The sequence below is a fragment of the Schistocerca americana genome, chromosome 5, assembly GCF_021461395.2.
Source record: "Schistocerca americana isolate TAMUIC-IGC-003095 chromosome 5, iqSchAmer2.1, whole genome shotgun sequence".
Taxonomy (NCBI): Eukaryota; Metazoa; Arthropoda; class Insecta; order Orthoptera; family Acrididae; genus Schistocerca; species Schistocerca americana.
Genome location: NC_060123.1, coordinates 467,912,381 through 467,926,989, shown reverse-complemented (window position 1 = coordinate 467,926,989; position 14,609 = coordinate 467,912,381).

Below are 14,609 nucleotides of genomic sequence, written 5' to 3'. Positions count from 1 at the left end.
AGACCGCGTGATCCCGTGAGGCTGTGAATGTGGGGGAACAAAAGCAGCAGAATCACGGGTCAAAATGACATGCACTAAGTTGGTTGTGGTGTCGGCGTTGCAAACTATCGGAACCTGCTGTCAAGTACATAAAAGGGTCAATGAGTTCCTGGTTCACGCCTATTTCCCTGCGCTTATGGTTGCCATAACCCTGAAAAGAACAAGAGCGTACTGCACAAAGTGATACCTGCAGACCACCGGCAGCGCCTGGTGCTGCGGTGGGTGTAGCAAGTGTAGCAGCGTCCGATGGCGGCGGCCTTGCCGAAGTTCCGCCAGTGATGGTCCGCCTCGTGGGTGGGAGCGATAGGAGGTGGAAAAGAGTTCATCTACATCTACATCTACATACATACTCTGCAATCCACCATACGGTGCGTGGCAGAGGGTACCTCGTACCACAAGTAGCATCTTCTTTCCCTGTTCCACCCCCAAACAGAACGAAGGAAAAACGACTGCCTACATGCCTTTGTACGAGCCCTAATCTCTCTTATCTTATCTTTGTGGTCTTTCCGCGAAATGTAAGTTGGCGGCAGTAAAATTGTACTGCAGTCAGCCTCAAATGCTTGTTCTCTAAATTTCCTCAGTGGCGATTAACGAAAATAGCGCTTCCTTTCCTCTAGAGACTTCCACCCGAATTCCTGAAGCATTTCCGTAACACTCGTGTGATGATCAAACCTACCAGGAACAAATCTAGCAGCCCGCCTCTGAATTTCTTCTATTCCCTCCCTCAATCCGACCTGATAGGGATCCCAAACGCTCGATCAGTACTCAAGATTAGGTCGTATTAGTATTTTATAAGCGGTCTCCTTTACAGATGAACCACATCTTCCCAAAATTCTACCAATGAACCGAAGACGTCTATCTGCCTTCGCCACAACATCCATTTCATGCTTGTCCCACTTCATATCGCTCTGCAATGTTACGCCCAAATATTTAATCGACGTGACTGTGTCAAGCGCTACACTACTAATGGAGTATTCAAACATTACAGGATTCTTTTTCCTATTCATCTGCATTATTTACATTTATCTATATTAAGAGTTAGCTGCCATTCTTTACACCAATCACAAATCCTGTCCAAGTCGTCTTGTATCCTCCTACACTCACTCAACGACGACACCTTCCCGTACACCACAGCACCATCAGCAAACAGCCGCACATTGCTATCCACCCTATCCAAAAGATCATTTATGTAGATAGAAAACAACAGCGGACCTACCACACTTCCCTGGGGCACTCCAGATGATACTCTCACCTCCGATGAACACTCACCATCGAGGACAACGTACTGGGTTCTATTACTTACGAAGGTTGCTACGCGTGTTCCTGCGTGTGGTTGGTGCGAAGCTTGGACAGCTGTTTTTGAATGTGCTTACGAAGCGTTCCGCTTCTCCGTTGGGCTGGGCGTGAAATCGAGCACTTTGTTAGATGAGGAATGCCATTTCGTTCACAAACCTGTTCAAAATCACGTAAAGTGAACTGTGGTCTGTTGTGAGACACAAGTACCTCTGGCAAACCTTGTTTGCAAATTATGGAGTACAACGCTTGAATGGTGCTACATGATGTGATAGGAGCCACAGGCATTGCTGACGGGTGCTCCAAAACTGCAAAGTCAATGTACACTCGTTGCCATGGCGATTCAGTCTTAGGCCAAGCCCAGAATGTCTGTGGCGGAGCGGATTGATTTGCCGCACATAAGCGACACTGTCACGTCATCTGTTTAATATGGATGTCCATACCCTGCCAAGTACAGTGGCGTCACGCTAACTGTTCAGTGCGAACAATTCGCCAATGTCCTTGATGGAGGAATCAAAACACATCCATTTGCAACATTTTGGGAATAAGCATACGCGTCTGTCCACTGTCATTTTGAACTAGAATGATACCCTGTTGAACTGAAAGGTTATGACGACGTGCGACATAACAGCGCACAGCTGAGTTCCGGATGCTGTTCAACGAACGAGGCCAAGACGTGTGAATGGAATGCAACAAAATCTTGAGATCTGAGTGCTTCCACAGGATGTGCAGTTTTTATGCGGCGCAAGGGAAAATATTCCAGCAATTCAGAGTCCTGCGCATCGATTTGGCAACAATATGCGGCAGATGCATTAAAATCAGAGTCTCGCTCAATCTGAAGGCGAGATAAGGGCGTCTGCGTTGCCATGCTTTGCCATAGGTCTGTACATAATTTCATACTGGTACTGCGACAGCAACAAAGCCCAACGTTGCAATATTTTAGCAGTGCGTTTAGGAACCAGCTCTGACGGATGAAACAAGGACTCCAAAGGCTTGTATTCTGGCGCTAAAACGAACTTGCTACCATACAAATAGTGATGGGATTCGGTCAAACCATACACAATAACGAGAGTTTCTTTTTCAGTTTGTGAATAATTGCACTGAGTTTCAGTTAAAAACTTTGAGGCAAAAGCAATAGGTCTGTCTTGTGCACCACTTTTGTAAGCAAAGCAATTCTGTGGGGAAGTAAAGCGTCAATTCTGTAGGGAGAAGCGTCGACTTGCCAATCTACGGGCATGGCTGGGTAAAAATGCAGTAAACATCTATCACTAACCAAAGCTCCGCACCGACAGCTAAGTGGTCAGCGCAACGGAATGATATGCAGTGCCCGGGTTGTATTCCTGGCTGGGTCGGAGATTTTTCTCCACTCAGGAACTGGGTGTTAAGTTGTCTTCATCATTATCAGCATCATCTCATCCCCATCGACACCCAAGTCGCCGAAGTGGCGTCAACTCAAAAGGTTAGCACCAGGCGACCAGTCTACCCAACGGGAGGCCCTAGCCACATGACATTTCATTTCATTTAGCAAGGCATTTCTGAGTTTCTGAAATGCATGTTGACAGCCTCTCGTCCACACTAAGGTATATATTTCCGAAACAAGCGATGCAATGGAGCTGCAATTTGAGCGGCTTTCGGTTTGAACCGAATGTAGCATGTCATCTTGCCTAGTACTGACTGCAGTTCAGACACATTGCGAAGAACAGACACGTAACCAATTGCAAGCAACTGATACTGGAGGGTGTGCATACCTGGACTCTTTATTACTTGACCTAAGCACTGTAGTTCAGTTTGAAAACAGGCCACACTTTTCGAGATGACGCTTGTGTCCTGCATCTGACAACACACGAAAAAGAGCACACAAACTGCCAGTGTGTTCCTCTGGTGTATGACCTGAGACGACAGTATCGTCAAGGTAGTTCGAACAAAATGATACTTTTCCAGTCAGCTATGGACAGTAACGTTGAAAAATAGCCGGTGGGGAAGCACTCCTGAAGCGCAAAAGCTAATATTTTAACAGTCCTAAGCGTGTATTTACAACGAACACTTTCTGTGATTCTTCATACATTGGAATTTGCAAGTAGGCATCATGCAAATCTATCTTAGAAAAGTAACGTCCTGCATCAAGCCTGTCCATGAGTAGTATCAACTACTATCTATGGGTTGATTATAAGCTTGAAGCTAACACAAACGTGAATGCGACTGTGGTGTCACCGCCAGACTTAACACTTGCTAGGTGGTAGCCTTTAAATCGGCCGCGGTCCGTTAGTATACGTCGGACCCGCGTGTCGCCACTATCAGTGTTTGCAGAACGAGCGCCGCCACACGGCAGGTCTAATCTGGCGAGACTCGCCAGCACTCGCCCAGTTGAGACGGGAAGTCCGCTGTCAGAGTTATCTCGTCATCAGCACTCAGGTAGCGGCGCGCCTATACTCGTCATCAGCGCTCAGGGGCCGACAGGCGGGTGCAACTATACTCGTCGGAGCGGCACGCAGCATGACGAGTAAACTCGTCAACAGCAGTCAAAGGGCTATATTTACACTTCCCAGTCACGTCCGTTAATTCTGCGCACCACTGATGGTACGTCTGTTCTGGCTTTTTCAGCAATCTAAAGAACTGATGTCTAACTGCACTGCCTGGACTTGCTCGTCACAGTACTGAGTTAATGTCGCAATTACTTGGTCGTAGCTGAGTTCGTTTTGTATTACTTGAACGCTGGTGACCCCGCAATCAAAAGGAAGTATTGTAACACGATGAACTTTACAATGTGCTTGGAACTGAGTGAGGTATTCAAGCCACTCTTCTTCTGTATCGTTAAATTGCCGGAACTTTGGTATGGCTGGTCGGTGGCACTTTTTGGGCTGGTTTGTTGGTCTGTTGTGGTTGTGGTTGCGTGGCCGACGCAGCTTGTGCAGCCAGTAGTTGTACAGTCGTTAGTAAGGCAGCAATTTGTTGGTTCTGTAACCGAAAAGCTTGTGCTACGTCCATCACGTTGGCTGTCTGCGACAGAGGCGTGGAGGCAGGGGGTGGAAGGGGGCGGGGAATTCATTGTTAACACAAATACATTACATCAAAAAGCAAGCAAAGCATCTGGACAGAGAAATTTTATTAGTTCTGTGACTTCCCCCTTAGAATACATTAAAGAACAAACAAATTAGCAAAGGGAAACACGATCACCCCAGCTAGCCTAAACACAAGAGAAGTAAGCAAAACGGTCGGCAAAGTTAATTATCTTCGTTCGCCACCGAATTATGCTCGTCGCCACTATAGTGCCCTCGCCACCATTAGTGAGTCTTGTACCAAGGAACAAGGAAGAGGATATTATTATGGGTGGCCGATATCCTCTTTCTGCAAGACAAACGCACACGTGAACAGATAGCTACTACTTAATGTCAATAGAATTCATGTGTTGTGGTACAAGCTGTTCCATATTAGTATTCTTGCATACAGTATCGGTAGCAATTACACTAATCTGGTCCCACTATGTACTGTCATATCTTAAGCCTGCTCTGCTGATGAATGACAGACGCCAAACTAGAATGAGCCAGTGACAGTGAGTTGATCGGTCAGACACTAAGTGACTGAGTTAGTGACTGCGCCCTCCGGTCAGTGGCGGCGATCTAAATACGTGGGTTCTAGAGGGCGTTGGAGGCATTTTGCTTGCGAGTCTGTCTTTGGCCTCTCTCATGAGAGGGGCGCATTGATGTTCACGCTACATCTTTACCTACCAGTGCGCCGGCGACAGCACAGATACAGGGATAATATAGTATGAGAAGTTAATTGAATTAGTTTTGGTGACTTCTTACTGATCAGTATAGCTTGTGCAGTATGCCTTCAATTTACTTTCAACATAAACACTTTGAGTTATCGGTAATAGTGAAGCTAAATTCCTAGGAAATGCTGTGCTATGCATGGCTGGTGCTCGCCAGGTCCTAGGATATTGTAAACATTAGCGATTTCATCTGCTTTTCACATCGCTAACAGCGCTATCTGTTTCATTTACCTTCATAGTGTAATTGTTGTGTTATTAGTCTTCTTACTAGTTTGATGCAACTCTTAACAGTTTAATATTCATCTCAGAGTATCACTTACATGCAACATCTTCAATTACGTGCTGAATATATTCCAATATCTATCTTGCCTTACGATGTTTGATATCAGTAGATTCCTCTTGTACAATGCAAGCAATTACCTAAAGTCTCAACACTTGTCCTATCAACGTGTATCTTCTTCTAGTTAGTATTCTTGTTTTAGTCCTTTCCACATTCATATTGCGTACATTCACTTAATTTTCAACAATTCTCTTCTTTTCCAGTTTTGCTGACTCTGTCGTTCATTTACATGCAAATATTGTGCTACACATGTGCGTTCTACCCATATTACTCTCAAATGAAAAAGTAGTTTTAATACTATGATCCTTCTTTTGGCTTGGAGTGCTCTTTTTTCCTGTGGTAGGCACCTGCCTTCGCCTGTCATGCGTTATCTTCCTTCCAAGTAAACGAATTTCTTCACATTGTTCACAATTATTCTGGAAAGTTTGGCGCAAATATGATTTCTGGTGCTTTTTAATTTACTTTCATCCCATATTGAGTATTCAGGACTCTGTTCATCCCATTTACTCGTAATTATACTTCTTCTCTTTTACGGAAAATATCATCTAAATTTTGGATTTTTCTTTAATTTTGCTCGTTGTTTCCACGCTATTCATAATGCAAAGTAGTAGAGAAAGACTCCATCGCTGCTACCTTACGCAGTTTTTAATCCGAGTACTTCTCTCTTGTTGGTTTACAGTTCGTATTCTTGCCTCTCGGTTCTCGCAAGTACCGATTATTGTCTTGTGGCATATACCTTTGTCTTCAGGATTTCAAGAAACTTGTGCACCTTTAAACTGTCAGACGCTTTTTCTAGTTCGACAAATCTTAAAAAGTGACTTGGCTTTTATCAAATTTCGGATACATTGTGAATGTACCTCCAGAACTTTCAGGCGGGTTCGTTTACCATCATTAAAGCGAAAGCGATCATTGTCATCTAACAGATCGGCATTTCTCTCCCTCCCTCTTGTGTAGAATATTCTAGTCAGCAACTGGGATGCATATGTCAAGCTCAGCAATGGTAAGACAATTTAATACTGAAACAAGTTTCCACATGTTTCAATGATATGTGGACTGTAATTCTGAGTGTCGCTGACAGTCTCAACGTATGTCCAAATTTGTTTAGCTGCTGGAGAGGTGGTTTTGTTTCTTCCCCCAGTTACAGCTTTTTAAGTACCTTCATAAATGCGGCCTAGTTAACATCTCCTTAAGAAATGACTGCATAAGTTCAAATAACTATGGGCCTGCTCTCAATTTCTCGTTCATTTATGCTGATGACTGTGGCAGCGTTTGGACTCATCAATTAACAATGTATGTCTGCTCTTGACAGGCAAGTTAATTTTGCCTAAGAAATTTCCAATGCCCATTTAGTTCCTATGTCAACAGGAATAGACCACTGACTGGCTACCGAGCAGATGGTTAACTACTTCATTGCCATGAGTGTGTTAGTTGCATCTTTGTGTACCTGCAATAAATGTTGACGTTTTAATCTCATTTCATAGGAAACTAGATTCTTGCAGTCTTTATCCAGGTAACTCCGTTGTCATAACTTTATGTCTTTGCAGCACTTTACAGCTTCGATTATATAATAAGTGGAATATTGCTTTTCCTAGTGCAGATGGTACTCTTCTCATGTGAGTTTCTGCCTGAAAAATGAAATGTTTGGCATGTTTTCGAGAGTTGTGGAAAGAGCCAGACAGCAACATATCCAGAGAACTAATTTCTGTAAATTTCTTTTCCGCTGAAGACATCATCATCATCATCAACATCATCATCATCATTATCTCAGCCTTTTCCCACGTCCTGTGGTGTCGGCGTTGCTTTGCTGGATACTTCTCCTCCATAAATTCCTATCCAGTGCTTCTTTTTCTGAACCATCCCTTCTCCCGTAGGTCCCCTACTACATTGTCATTCAATCTGTTTCGGTCTTCCTCTTCTCCTTGGTGCTTTGATTTCTAAATCTTCAATTCTTCTCCCCTCGTAGTTCTCCCCTCTTCTCTGCACATTTCCATACCATCTTCTGCTACTTTCTTGGATCTTCCCTATGGGCCCCACTTTCACTGTTACCCTGATGTACGCGTTCCTTAGTCCGTCCTTTCGTGTCACCCCACTCATCTACCTTAACATTCTCATTTCTGCCACTTCCATCTTTTTCTGTTGGGCTTTTGTAATTGCCCAAGTTTCTGCACTCTACAGCATCGCAGACTTCACCAGAGTCTTGTAAAGCTTTCTTTTCATACTGCAGCTAACCTTCTTATCACACAGTACTCCGCTCAGTTTCCTCCAGTTCATCCATCCACTATTTATCCTGTGCTGTATTTCGGCCACCAGTTCTCCATCACTTCGGATGTAAGAGGTTAGGTATTTAAATTTCTTGACCAGCGTCAGTTGTTCTCCTTGCAGGTTAATGTATAGGTCTTTGTCATCCTTTGTACACATATACTCTGTTTTCACCCTACTAATTCTCATTCCCCTTTCCTCTAGAGCTTTTCTCCGCTGTTAAAGCTTGTTTTGAAGCGCTTCCTGAGTGGGCTCACAGATTACAACATCATCGGAAAACATCATGCTCCAAGGTTCAAAAATGGTTCAAATGGCTCTGAGCACTATGGGACTTAACATCTGTTGTCATCAGTCCCCTAGAACTTAGAACTACTTAAACCTAACTAACTTAAGGATATCACACACATCCATGCCCGAGGCAGGACTCGAACCTGCGACCATAGCAGTCGCGCAGTTCCGGACTGAGTGCCTAGAACCGCTAGACCACCGCGGCCGGCCCATGCTCCAAGGTGCCTCTTTTTTTAACCTCTTTCACTAGTACATCCACGACAAGGTCAAAGATATATGGGCTGAGAGAAGATCTCTGATGTAGTCCTACTCTCACTGGAAATGCCCTTGTTGCACTTGTACTGCTCATGCCTTGTGTCATTGCACCTTCATATATGTCTTCTACCCCACTGATATATTTTTCCGGCAGGCATTTACTTCTCAGACATCTCCATATCTCTTGCTTCGGCACTCTATCATATGCCTTCTCAAGATCGATAAAGGCCATATGCAGTTGGGCTTGTACTTCTCTGTGCCTTGCCATCAGTTGCCTTAGGGCAAATATCGCGTTGGTTGTTCCTCCTCCTTTCGCATCTTCTTCTTTTGTTGGAGTCTTCATAAAACTTCTCCCGAGGAGATCCGATTGCGAGACTATTGCTCCAGAACTTCTTCCGCTAAAGACAATGGAACGGTAATATTTTCTTGAGAAATTGATGCATGAAGCTTTGAACAGGATCTCTAGTGCTCGGCAATGTGTGTGTGGGTGCTACGTTCCTCATCCCTTCCGTTGTGGTGAGTCACTATTTAACTTAATCGGAACGTAGCCTCATCAGTGAACACTAAACATGAAATTGTAATCTTGTGTCTCCAACCCAAAAATGAATTCACAAATCTCTACACATTCTAATTTATCATCACCAGGAAACGCTTATAACAACTGAATCCTTTATGGTTTTAAATAAAAACCTCTCCACAAAACATGCCAGACAAGAAAAAGATTGGCATTGTAGATTAGAAAGATTTTGTGAGCTGAGTGCTAGATATACACTCCTGGAAATGGAAAAAAGAACACATTGACACCGGTGTGTCAGACCCACCATACTTGCTCCGGACACTGCGAGAGGGCTGTACAAGCAATGATCACACGCACGGCACAGCGGACACACCAGGAACCGCGGTGTTGGCCGTCGAATAGCGCTAGCTGCGCAGCATTTGTGCACCGCCGCCGTCAGTGTCAGCCAGTTTGCCGTGGCATACGGAGCTCCATCGCAGTCTTTAACACTGGTAGCATGCCGCGACAGCATGGACGTGAACCGTATGTGTAGTTGACGGACTTTGAGCGAGGGCGTATAGTGGGCATGCGGGAGGCCGGGTGGACGTACCGCCGAATTGCTCAACACGTGGGGCGTGAGGTCTCCACAGTACATCGATGTTGTCGCCAGTGGTCGGCGGAAGGTGCACATGCCCGTCGACCTGGGACCGGACCGCAGCGACGCACGGATGCACGCAAGACCGTAGGATCCTACGCAGTGCCGTAGGGGACCGCACCGCCACTTCCCAGCAAATTAGGGACACTGTTGCTCCTGGGGTATCGGCGAGGACCATTCGCAACCGTCTCCATGAAGCTGGGCTACGGTCCCGCACACCGTTAGGCCGTCTTCCGCTCACGCCCCAACATCGTGCAGCCCGCCTCCAGTGGTGTCGCGACAGGAGTGAATGGAGGGACGAATGGAGACGTGTCGTCTTCAGCGATGAGAGTCGCTTCTGCCTTGGTGCCAATGATGGTCGTATGCGTGTTTGGCGCCGTGCAGGTGAGCGCCACAATCAGGACTGCATACGACCGAGGCACACACGGCCAACACCCGGCATCATGGTGTGGGGAGCGATCTCCTACACTGGCCGTACACCACTGGTGATCGTCGAGGGGACACTGAATAGTGCACGGTACATCCAAACCGTCATCGAACCCATCGTTCTACCATTCCTAGACCGGCAAGGGAACTTGCTGTTCCAACAGGACAATGCACGTCCGCATGTATCCCGTGCCACCCAACGTGCTCTAGAAGGTGTAAGTCAACTACCCTGGCCAGCACAATCTCCGGATCTGTCCCCCATTGAGCATGTTTGGGACTGGATGAAGCGTCGTCTCACGCGGTCTGCACGTCCAGCACGAACGCTGGTCCAACTGAGGCGCCAGGTGGAAATGGCATGGCAAGCCGTTCCACAGGACTACATCCAGCATCTCTACGATCGTCTCCATGGGAGAATAGCAGCCTGCATTGCTGCGAAAGGTGGATATACACTGTACTAGTGCCGACATTGTGCATGCTCTGTTGCCTGAGTCTATGTGCCTGTCGTTCTGTCAGTGTGATCATGTGATGTATCTGACCCCAGGAATGTGTCAATAAAGTTTCCCCTTCCTGGGACAATGAATTCACGGTGTTCTTATTCCAATTTCCAGGAGTGTAGTTGATTATGCTCTACGCCTTGAAGAAGTACGCGCTAGGAGACTAGAGGATTTCCTCTTTCATAAACTGTGAATGCCTTTGAAACTGCTGGTGCCGCTGTCGAAAGCTTTGAGGAGTAGGAAATGCAGCAGTGCACTGTAGCGTCTCCTGGCCAGTCGTCATAAAAAGCGTCTGATAGAACTTTTTCCGTGTGTGTAAGACCAGTTAACATGTATCGATATAGTGCCACGCACACGGCGAAAGAGAAATAATTTAAACACGACCAAGTGAAGCAATAAAGCAAGACTGTGTAAACATTTCACCAATGTATTATGTGTGTATGTAGAACATTCATAATTATTTGACGTTTTATGCATTTGTTAACTTTGAATTCATGACATATTATTATCTTTGAAAATCTTGCTAAATGAATTAGTGATTATGATCTGTACCTCAGATAAAAAGGACAATTCAGTGCATGTATAAGTAGTAAAAAGCATTGTAATAATTTCTCTGTTCTCTCTGGGGTTCGTTACGAGTAACACTCGCGTGTTAAGCAAATGTACGTATATGCTAGCCGTGAGTCTTTTGTTCATGAAGCTTGAGATCCGCCATTAGGCGAGTTGTTGTACAAAGGTGTGTAAAATTAATGCATTTTTGTTTAAATATATAGAGTTTGAGTAAATATGTTTTTAAAATAATTTGTAAAGTTGCCAGTCGTTCGTCCCGTAAATAATTTTGACATTTTCAGCATTTAATATAGCGGATGCCGCTGTACCAATCTGCGAGGGCAACGGCCGCAGACGTGGCACATTTAAAATATACTTATTTCAGGCATCGCAGTCGCCTCGCCGGTAAAGCGAGGTAACATAATAATATTTAGCATTTTCTTACAGCTTCCAGCAGTGCCGGCAGACCATATCATCTTATTCAGTGCATTACTCCGTTTGATTTGGAAGGTGCTGTACGACATGTTCCATGCGGACGCAAAAAATATAACGAATAGCTGTGTTATGACTTAATCATTTTCACATTTTGTGGCAAGGTCTGCTCTGTGACTAAAGCAATATTTTACATACTTTCCCTGACATTAAGAGAACGCGGGCTAGCCGCGCGCCTATTCTAATTAACAAAAATCCACTGCATAACGTAAACAACATTCAGTGCTGTAACGATCATTTGAATTTAATTACTGACTTTTCTGAATACTACGCAAGGTAGTGAATTCAGATATAGTTTTCTTTCTTTCTTCATTACGTTACAGTAGCAAGTGAATGTTCCCTACATGATTATCCAGTGCAGATGTGGAAAAGCAATAATTTGACCCACGGTGTGCCACACTTATGATAAAAGTGTTTATTCCCTCTCCCACTCCATAACCACAAGCCGAATAAATTTAACTCCAGTAGTAAAAACGTGAGAGGTGAAGTAAGGGAGACGGAATAGCACCCTAGACGTAAAGCTTGAACTGTATTGCACCTGCTGGAACGGAGAACACAGAACGCCTTTTGATGCTGTGTAATGTTCTTCACATACTGTGAGAAGATAAATTGGTTATTAGAGTATCTTTCACTATCGTTTCCGAATACTGAAAACGCAGTAGTTTTCGCCGTGAAGCTATTTCTTCGTCATTAAATTCGAGGAAGGCACCTGTGATGTCGCCCCTCTCTTATCTTTGTCTTCGTCGTCGTCGTGGTGAGCGTAGCTCGTTGTCGCAGTGCCTCGCTTTTTGTAGTTTGTTGTTTAATTGTATCTCAGGCACGTAATTGCTATGCAGATATCGTGCCAAAGGAGACGTCACAAGCCTAGCCCAATAAAGAATTTTCATTTTCTTTTTCTTTTTTTTTTTTTTTTACAACGGAACAATCCAGCCCAGAGATCGTAGGCTGATTTGAATGCAATCGATATTACTCAGAGAATTGACTGTAGTGCTGCAGCATATCATACGATAGCACCTTAATTCTTTATAAAAAAAATCTCAGCTTACTAAAGTCATAGCTTGACTTAGTTGAAGAACACTTCTCTTCCTGTTCTTTATGAAATCCAGCCATTTCAGTATTTGATTGAGTTTAGTCTCTTTCTTATATGCAAGTTAAGGACACGAGCTATAAAGTTTGTGAATGAAATGCTGAAACTTATTTTTTTAGTATATTTCCGACAGCACAAAATAATACATCAATGCCCACATGAGCCAACATTGAACACCTCGAAACAAAGTGAACGTCAGACACAGACTGAAACAGAAGACTCAAGACTATTTATAATATTAGGAAAACAAAAAGATAGTACATATATTGGCTTCTGTAGCTTATACTCTCTACGTCATTTTAATTACTTTCTATTAAATAATATTTGATAAACTTATTTGCAATGAATTAGTTCATCACAATCTTTTTTAAATTTTCTTAGCTGAACGGCTTAAGACTAAATAAGAATGGTTTCACTCCCTTGCAAAGGAGAAGAAATGCGACACCCTTTACGCCTAGGCAACTCTTGAAACTCCATAAAAATTTCTCGATGTATTTGCCGTGTCAAAATCGAAGATTTCGATGATAGCCGCTATCATCTAAACTGTCATGAACTGGCAGATTCTCTCTTTTATATCCCCAGAATTGCATCTGATTGGCTGCATTACGTCTTGATGGCGCATACAGAGATGGCACGCTCAATGTTCATATAATTTTGCCTGCGCCTGATATATAGCTTTTCTGGCAGCTCTAACCATCGCTTCAGGCGGGGAAGGATTCCCCTGTGTGTTTTCCTCATCGAGTGCACGTTCCATGCATTGCTGAAGCGCCTGGCCGGTGTTCCTGACGAAGATGATGGTGGATATCATCGACAGTTTGAAATTTTATCCGAATTTGGCACGGCAAGTGAACCGAGAAATTCGTATGCGATGATCCCGCCACGAAAAACTTGGTAGCCAGCTCTTGAAACTTTAATGTCTCTGATGAATATAAGTGCAAGTGCGCTCGAAAATACTCATTAGTGTTTAAATACTGTTTAAATACTGTGGCCACCTTTTAACTTGTGCATTTGGCTTCGGTGTATTTGATATGCTCCACGACTCGCAAACGTGTTTTCTAACTTTATGTCGACTTCTTAACTGATACACAATGAACATTTCCGTGTAAGCGTACATTTTAACCCTCACTGTCTCCCCTTATTATGTTCTTATTTCCCCTTTATTATAGCCTTTTATATGAATCGTTTTCATATTTTTATCAAGTGTATCACTCGGCTGGAGAGCGGCGGATTGTGCTGTTGCCAGGCATCACAATAAAGGAAGGAAAAGAAAAAAGATACTTATCTAGACAACTTTATTGCCATGGAGCCTAACGCATAATCACAAACTACTCAATGTTTGCTTTTTGTAACGTAATAGCACGTGGACAGGCTTTCCAGTTGCCTTCTACGTCGCAGATCCTGGGTTCAAGGAGAAACACGTAGAACTTGCCATGCAACTGCCATTTATTAAACCAGATAGTCTTATTACACTTTTTTTCCTGTATCATCTGGAATGTTAGCGTAATGGTAATGTATTAGCATAATGGCAATGTGGAGGCTAAGCAGCACGTCGCATGCGCTCTCAGTATTTATACCTTACTTCCTACAGTTAATGTAGGTTTAATATATTTCTACAGTTTTCTTTTTTAAAAACGAACATTAGCTAACATTAAGAACTTATGAACGGCAGTCGCCTGTTAGCAGCGTTCATAATGATTATGTAATCAACACATACACATCTTCGGGGTCAATAGAGTGCAGCAATCGTAAATAAATTCTTAATAAGTTTGCCTTTCAATATGACAACGAATACTATCTCTTAGAGTTATGGTAAAATCTGTGTGACAGTTCAAATAGAAAAACGTTGTTATAGAAATATTGCTTCGCAGCAGTGAATGTAAGCTATTTAATTTCTCGTAACTGCAACCGGGTCATCCCACTAAATAATTTATTTGAAACTATGCATTTTCTCCTATACTAACCAGATTTCAGTTTTATTTAGGATTAACGAACTGTTTCTTGTAAGTACAATAGCCTTTGTTAAATTATTTTCTTCCCTTCACATTAAGTAATCGGGCGGTCTCGGTAATTTTCTGGGTTTTATTTCCACTTGTTTTTTCGACGTCCAACGCCGGTTTAGAGGTTGTTCCACATGACAATGACAACAAGTCCCTATCTTATGGTGGGT